At 52.8% G+C, this 7,540-nt stretch overlaps 1 long non-coding RNA gene across 1 annotated transcript; it reads right to left on the minus strand.

Annotated features, from left to right (window-relative positions):
• Window positions 1–517: 517 nt before the first annotated feature.
• LOC149466381 (uncharacterized) lies at window positions 518–1,688 on the minus strand. The gene is made up of 2 exons (XR_016312088.1): window positions 1,529–1,688; window positions 518–718 (listed from the first exon to the last, which is right to left on the minus strand). It is a non-coding gene; the product is annotated as an uncharacterized LOC149466381 (long non-coding RNA).
• Between the last annotated feature and the right edge of the window lie 5,852 nt (window positions 1,689–7,540).

A 7,540-nucleotide genomic window follows, 5' to 3' on the forward strand; every position in this document is an offset into this window, starting at 1 on the left:
AGTTGGTGCACAGGTAGACAATGATGTAGGTTATAGTTCCTGGCAGGATTGATACAAAGGGGACTTGACACTTGACTTGAGCGTTGTCTCCTTTTAATGCGCTGGGAAAAAGAGCAGCTTTTAGGCACATAAAGTGTTAACTGGCAAATGGGCTTGTTGTATAAAGGGGCAACTCTGGGATGCAATGACCAATGGCAGGGGTGGTAGACATTCCTTTAGGAGCACTGCACTGCACAGGTGCACTGCGGTCCGCTCTGATAATTTAAGTTTACTGAAAATGGGTTCAACAGTGGCGACTATGGGAACTAGGCCAGAAAAGGTGTTAACTGAATGCAACGTCCACAACTGTGTGCAGGTAAATATTGAGGATATATGATAAGGCAAAGAGTTCAGATCTTCTAAAACAATAAATGGTCTACCATTGTATCATCCCAAAATTCAAGAGCAAAAGGAGTGTGTAAATATGTGGGACTTTAGATATAACTTTGGTAGCCATACAATACAAAAATTAATACAATTCATAAAAAAGTAAATTTTATTGCAGTATATAAAAAAGGTTTATCCAAGTTATATTGAAACACAACCACTATTGTATTTGCTGTATGTCCTTGCTAATTAGTCTACGTGTTTCGCTGCTTCCACCACTTCCTTAGGACCAACAAGGCACATGAATGGTTTAGAGGGTTGCAAAGATTATACAATCCTTTAAAATCATATTCTGAAACAAAAAGAAGAAAGAACATAACTATCATATAGAGCAGGGGTACTGAATTAAAATTCACGGAGGTCCGGTTGGTAACAATTTCTTTCTGCAGAGGTTCGAAACTCATTTTTTTTCTATTACTCAGGTCTTTCTCATTACAACCCCCTTTGCATTAATGTCCTCAGTCCCCCTTTTCCCATCACAGCCCCCCGTACATCACAACTCAACAGCAATCACAATCCCCCACATAACATCACACTCCCCCTCTCCTGACATCACAGACCCTTCATATCACAGCTCCCTCATCTCACATCACAGCCCCCCATATCACAGTTTCCCCATATAACAGCTCTTCTCACATCACAGCCCCCCATATCACAAATCTCCTTCTCACATCACAGCCCCCCGGTATTATAGTTTCTCCCTCTCAAATCACAACTCCCTCCTATCATAGCCCCCCATTTCACAGCTCTTCCCCCTCACTTCACAGCCCCCCATATCACAGCTCCCCCTTCTCACTTCACAGCCCCCCATATCACAGCTCCATCCTCTCACTTCACAGCCCCCCATATCACAGCCCCCTCCTCTCACTTCACAGCCCCCCCCATCACAGCTCCCCCCTTACTTCACAGCCTCCCATATCACTGCTCCCCCCTCTAAAAGCACCCACATATCACAGCTTCCCCCTCTCACAGCCCCACCATTTCACAGCCCCCCACATCACAGCTCCCCCATATCACAGTTCCCCAATCTCACAGACCCCCCCATATCACAGATCCCCCCTCTGATATCACAGCCCCCTCTACTGCATATTCTTCCCCATACCTTAACACATTGTGGAGGGTGGGAGGAATAGCGAGGTGGACTCATGTTCTATATGTACTCATCTGCCGCTGCCATCGTCGCCGCTGCTGTTGAAATCACAGTGAGAAGAGGATTGGAAGGAAGGACTCCTCTTCTGAATGTACTCGCTTGCCGCCGCCACCACTGATGTAAGGGACCGCCCGGCGGTACCACTAGCACTCCACTGGTCGGATGTTCCCAGCGCACGGAGTCTAAGCCCCAGGGTACTTGTTCACCAGGGCCCCTGATGGTGGGGATGGACTTGGAGTACCCCAGGACCAGGTCGTGACTACTGAGGACACCCGTCAGTGGTAGGGGTATTCGCCAGGGGCTCCCACGGGAGAGAGCCAGGTATGAGGAGGTCTGGAGACCCCGTAGAGAGGGACGGATGGATGGATGGATGGATGGCTGAGTAGGAGCAGGGTCATACAAGCCGGGTCGGTAACTATGGGGACGGTGCGGTACAGAGCAGCGGGCAGAGAATAGTCGGGTCACACGCCAGGTCAGCAACAGCAGGTCAGATCCAATAGGGGGCATACAGGAGAGAGGTCAGGCAAGCAAGGGTCAAAACAGGAGAAAACAGCAAGGTCAGGGCACAATCCGGGTAAGCAACTTACTTCAGACAGGTTCACAGGTTCACAGGATACAAAAGACCAAAAGGCACTGAATGACAGCTCAGGGCCGTTTAAATATCCCGCCCTGCGCTGTCATTGGTGCCAGGCGCGCGCCCGCGGTCACTACTGCGCATGCGCGAACCTGATTGCCGCGGTCGGCCAAGTCCCGGCGCTCGCGTACAGGGAGGTGTACTGCGCCTGCGCCGGGACCAGCGGCGCGACGATCCCCGACATTGCCCCCCCCCTACGGGCAACCTCCGGATGCCCACCCGATCTCTCCACCACGGGTGATCACGAAGAAACTCCCGGACCAGTCTAGGTGCGTGGACATTATGAGCCGGTTCCCAGGAGTTGTCCTCAGGACCATAGCCCTTCCACTTAATTAGGAATTGGGTCTGGCCCCCCCTTCTTCGGCACTTAAGGATCGTTTCCACCTCAAATTCCTCTTGTCCTTCGACCGTTATGGCCTCAGGGGGTCTGGATTCTCGTTCTGGGAAGGCATCTGGGACCACTGGCTTCAGCAGAGATACATGTAAAACTGGATGAATTCTGAATGTGGCCGGAAGGATCAGCTCATATGCCACTTCGTTGACCATCCGCTTTACCTGAAAAGGCCCCACAAATTTAGGTCCCAATTTTTTCGAAGGACAAAGCATCTTTAAGTTGGTTGTGGCCAACCACACCTTCTGCCCAGGCCGCAACGCCAAATCCCCTCTTCGTTTCTTGTTAAACTCCTTCTTATTGTCCTCTTGGGCCCGAGCGATGGCTTCCTGGAGTAATTTGTTATTGACGGAGAAGAAGGTCAACGCATCCTGCGTGGCTGGAACTGGGCATTCAGAGACCAAGTCAGGGAGAAAGACAGGGTGAAACCCATAATTCGAAAAGAATGGGGACTGCCCCGTTGCCGAATGGCTTGCGTTGTTATAAGCGAACTCCGCCAGGGGTAAAAGAGACAGCCAATCATCCTGCAGGAAAGACGTGTAGCAACGCAAGTATTGCTCCAGGGTCTGGTTCGTCCTCTCGGTCTGACCGTTGGTCTGAGGGTGGAACGCGGAGGAGAGGGACAACTTGATGTCCAGGGCCTTGCACAGAGCCCTCCAAAACTTAGATGTAAACTGGACCCCTCGATCAGAGACGATGTCCTCGGGTACTCCATGAAGTCTAACGATCTCCCGGATAAATATTCGCGCCGTCTCAGTTGCTGACGGAGTCTTCCTTAGTGGCACGAAGTGAGCCATCTTGGATAGGCGATCAATAACTACCAGAATTGCTGTGTGGTCTTGTGACGGTGGGAGCTCGACTATGAAGTCCATCGCGATCTTCTGCCAAGGCCGTTCGGGAATCGGCAAAGGTCGCAACAGCCCCCAGGCTTTGCTCCTTGACGGTTTGCTCTTCTGGCAGATGGTACAGGATCTCACGTAGCGCTTGCAATCCTTAGCCATGTTTGGCCACCAAAACGAGCGCCGGAGAAGCTCCAGAGTCTTGACTGGGCCAAAGTGACCCGCCAGCGGGTGATCGTGGCAATGCCCCAAAACCAGGGTCCGGACTTCCTCAGGTACCATGATAGAATCCTCCTTCCACAGGAGTCCCCCTTTGTTCTGGAGGAATACCCCAACTGGGGTTGGTGTGGCCGTAGATGCTTCTATTAACTTGGAGCGAAGGTCCGACTGGAGCGCCAAGAAGTTCCCTGAGGACAAGATAGTGTCGGGTACCAGTTCTTCTTCGGAGTCCTCAAACATACGAGATAGCGCGTCAGGCTTCGTATTTTTAGATCCGGGCCTGTAAGTAATATGAAAATTGAATCTGGAAAAGAACAGGGCCCATCTTGCCTGCCGTGGGCGTAGACGCTTGGCAGTCCTCAGATATTCCAGATTCTTGTGGTCTGTGAAAATCAATATAGGGTGTGAGGCACCTTCCAGCAGGTATCTCCATTCTTCTAGCGCTGCTTTGATAGCCAGCAGCTCTCGATCCCCGATATCGTAATTCTTCTCTGCTGGGGTGAGTTTCCTCGAGAAGAATGCTACGGGATGGAGTAACTCTTTGGTGCCTTTCCGCTGAGACAGGATGGATCCTACCGCATTCTCCGATGCATCTACCTCCAAGATGTAGGGCAGGGCCGCGTCCGGGTGGCCCAGGATGGGTGCCGAGGTAAACAGCTTTTTCAGAGCTTCGAAAGCTTTTTGAGAATCTGGTGTCCATTTGAACCGGGTTCCAAGTTTGGTTAGTTGGGTAATGGGGGAGACCAGACCCGAGAAGTTTTTGATGAACTTCCGATAAAAGTTCGCGAACCCTATAAACCGTTGGACACCTTTTTTGTCCGTGGGTTCGGGCCAATCTAAAATTGCAGAGACCTTCTGGGGGTCCATCGCGACCCCCGCAGTGGAGATAATCAGGCCTAGGAACGTGATGCTAGATTGCTCAAAGCAACATTTCTCCGCCTTAGCATATAACCCATGCTGCCGCAATCGCCCCAAAACTTTCGCCACATGTATCCTATGATCCTCTAGAGAGGGTGAAAAAATTAGTATGTCGTCCAAGTAGACGATAACGAAGACATCCAAAAAATCCCTGAAGATGTCGTTCACAAAGTGTTGGAAGGTGGCTGGTGCATTGCACAGCCCAAATGGCATGACCAAGTATTCAAAGTGGCCAAACCGGGTACGGAAAGCAGTTTTCCACTCGTCCCCCTCTCTTATGCGTACCAGGTTATAGGCCCCCCTTAAATCAAGTTTTGTGAATATGACTGCAGCCTTTAGGCTCTGAAACAGTTCTGGTACCAATGGCAATGGGTAACGATTTTTTATCGTGACCCTGTTCAGCTCCCGGTAGTCAATACAAGGTCTCAGGGTTTTGTCTTTTTTCTCCACGAAGAAGATTCCCGCTCCTGCTGGAGAAGTGGAGGGGCGGATGAATCCCTTCTGGAGGCTGTCCTCGATATATTCCTTCAGGGCCCCCAATTCAAGCTCAGATAGGGGGAAAATACGCCCAAAAGGGATTTCAGAGCCTGGTAACAGGTCGATTGGACAGTCATACGGGCGGTGGGGGGGCAGAGTGTCGGCTCCCCGCTTACTGAACACATCCAGGAACCCATGATAGGCTGCGGGAATAACCTGTTTCAAGTCGGAGTCTCCTTCGGAGCAAAGGAGAACTCGGGGCCCCGCGGGGCCCGAAGTGCGACAATGTTCCTGACAGTATGGGGAAGGGAACGAGATTGACCCGGTCTCCCAGTCAATCTGGGGGTTATGGGCCCGTAACCATGGGAGCCCCAGAATGACTGGGAAAAGAGGTGATGCAATAGCGTCCAGGCGGAGGAACTCCTGGTGCTGGTTGGCAATGATAGTGGCAATGGGGGGAGTTTCCTGATTAACTACCCCCGATTTTATCTGGGAACCATCAGCCAAAAAGATGTTGAAGCCCTTCTGTCTGTGTTGGATAGGGATACCCTGTTGGTGAGCAAACTCTAGATCCAGGAAACAGCTGCATGCCCCTGAATCAACTATGGCTGTCACCTCCACGATCTTTCCTGGAAGCTGAAAGGAGAGGGGCACTACTAAGTATTGCGAAGGACAGGTATTGCTAACAGACAAGGAAGAAAAATGGGTGCACTTACTCATTTTTTGAGGGCAGGATCGCACCATATGACCAGCTTCACCGCAGTAAAGGCAGAGGTTCTGGGCTTGTCTGCGCTGGCGTTCCTCCGGTGATAATTTAGGCCGTGCCAGACCTAGCTGCATAGGTTCCGGAACATCTCCTGGTGGTGGGTTCTGGATGCTTTGTCGGGTTGGTGGGCTGGGGCCTAGGAATGGACCCCAGGTATTTCCGCGACCCTGGCCGGACCTCTCAAGCCTGCGTTCCCGCAGTCTTCGGTCAATCTTAATTGTCAGGGCAATAAGGTCTTCTAGAGACTCGGGAACCTCCACCCGGGCCAGCTCATCTTTCAAGGGATCGGAGAGTCCCATACGGAACTGGTGCAATAGAGCGAACTCATTCCAGCGTGTGTCCCCCATCCACCGCCTGAAATCAGAGGCGTATTCCTCTGCCGCCCGCCGGCCCTGTCGGAGCGCATATAAGGTCGCTTCGGCAGAGGCTGCCCGCTGTGGGTCATCATACAAGATGGCCATTGCTACAAAGAAACTATTGACCGATCCCAGGTGAGGATCATTGTTTCCCCTTAGCCGGTGGGCCCAATCCTGGGGTTCACCCTGTAGTAGTGAAATAATGAATCCTACCTTCACGTTTTCGGTCAGGAAGGTACGGGGTTGTAGCTCAAAGAACAAGAGACAGGAGTCGCGGAATGATCGGAAGCGTGTGCGGTCCCCGTGAAAACGCTCCGGTAGGGGTACTCGGGGTTCTACCATAGGGAGCGGGGCGGAAGCCCCTGAGGCTGGCTCCTGAGCTACCAGGGCCGGGGGTGCAGAAACCGGGGCCTGTGGGGCAGGATCAGAAATAGAGCCAGTCTGGATGCGATTCTCCAGCTGCATGCATCTGTCCTGCAGGACCGTTACGGCCTGCGTCAAAGTAGCTAGGTGCCTGCAAATTTCCTCTAACGGGGAGGGCCCTCCTCTAGGCTCAGTCATGGCCTTTTGGTACTGTAAGGGACCGCCCGGCGGTACCACTAGCACTCCACTGGTCGGATGTTCCCAGCGCACGGAGTCTAAGCCCCAGGGTACTTGTTCACCAGGGCCCCTGATGGTGGGGATGGACTTGGAGTACCCCAGGACCAGGTCGTGACTACTGAGGACACCCGTCAGTGGTAGGGGTATTCGCCAGGGGCTCCCACGGGAGAGAGCCAGGTATGAGGAGGTCTGGAGACCCCGTAGAGAGGGACGGATGGATGGATGGATGGATGGCTGAGTAGGAGCAGGGTCATACAAGCCGGGTCGGTAACTATGGGGACGGTGCGGTACAGAGCAGCGGGCAGAGAATAGTCGGGTCACACGCCAGGTCAGCAACAGCAGGTCAGATCCAATAGGGGGCATACAGGAGAGAGGTCAGGCAAGCAAGGGTCAAAACAGGAGAAAACAGCAAGGTCAGGGCACAATCCAGGTCAGCAACTTACTTCAGACAGGTTCACAGGTTCACAGGATACAAAAGACCAAAAGGCACTGAATGACAGCTCAGGGCCGTTTAAATATCCCGCCCTGCGCTGTCATTGGTGCCAGGCGCGCGCCCGCGGTCACTACTGCGCATGCGCGAACCTGATTGCCGCGGTCGGCCAAGTCCCGGCGCTCGCGTACAGGGAGGTGTACTGCGCCTGCGCCGGGACCAGCGGCGCGACGATCCCCGACAACTGAACTCAGAGCAGGGAGGAGGGTAGGAGGAATGGAAGGAGTACTCCTCTTCTGAATGTACCGGCTTGCCATCGTTGAACTCAGAGAAG

The sequence above is a fragment of the Staurois parvus genome, unplaced genomic scaffold, assembly GCF_062004578.1.
Source record: "Staurois parvus isolate SC_StPar_1 unplaced genomic scaffold, SC_StPar_1.0 ptg000131l, whole genome shotgun sequence".
Classification (NCBI taxonomy): Eukaryota; Metazoa; Chordata; class Amphibia; order Anura; family Ranidae; genus Staurois; species Staurois parvus.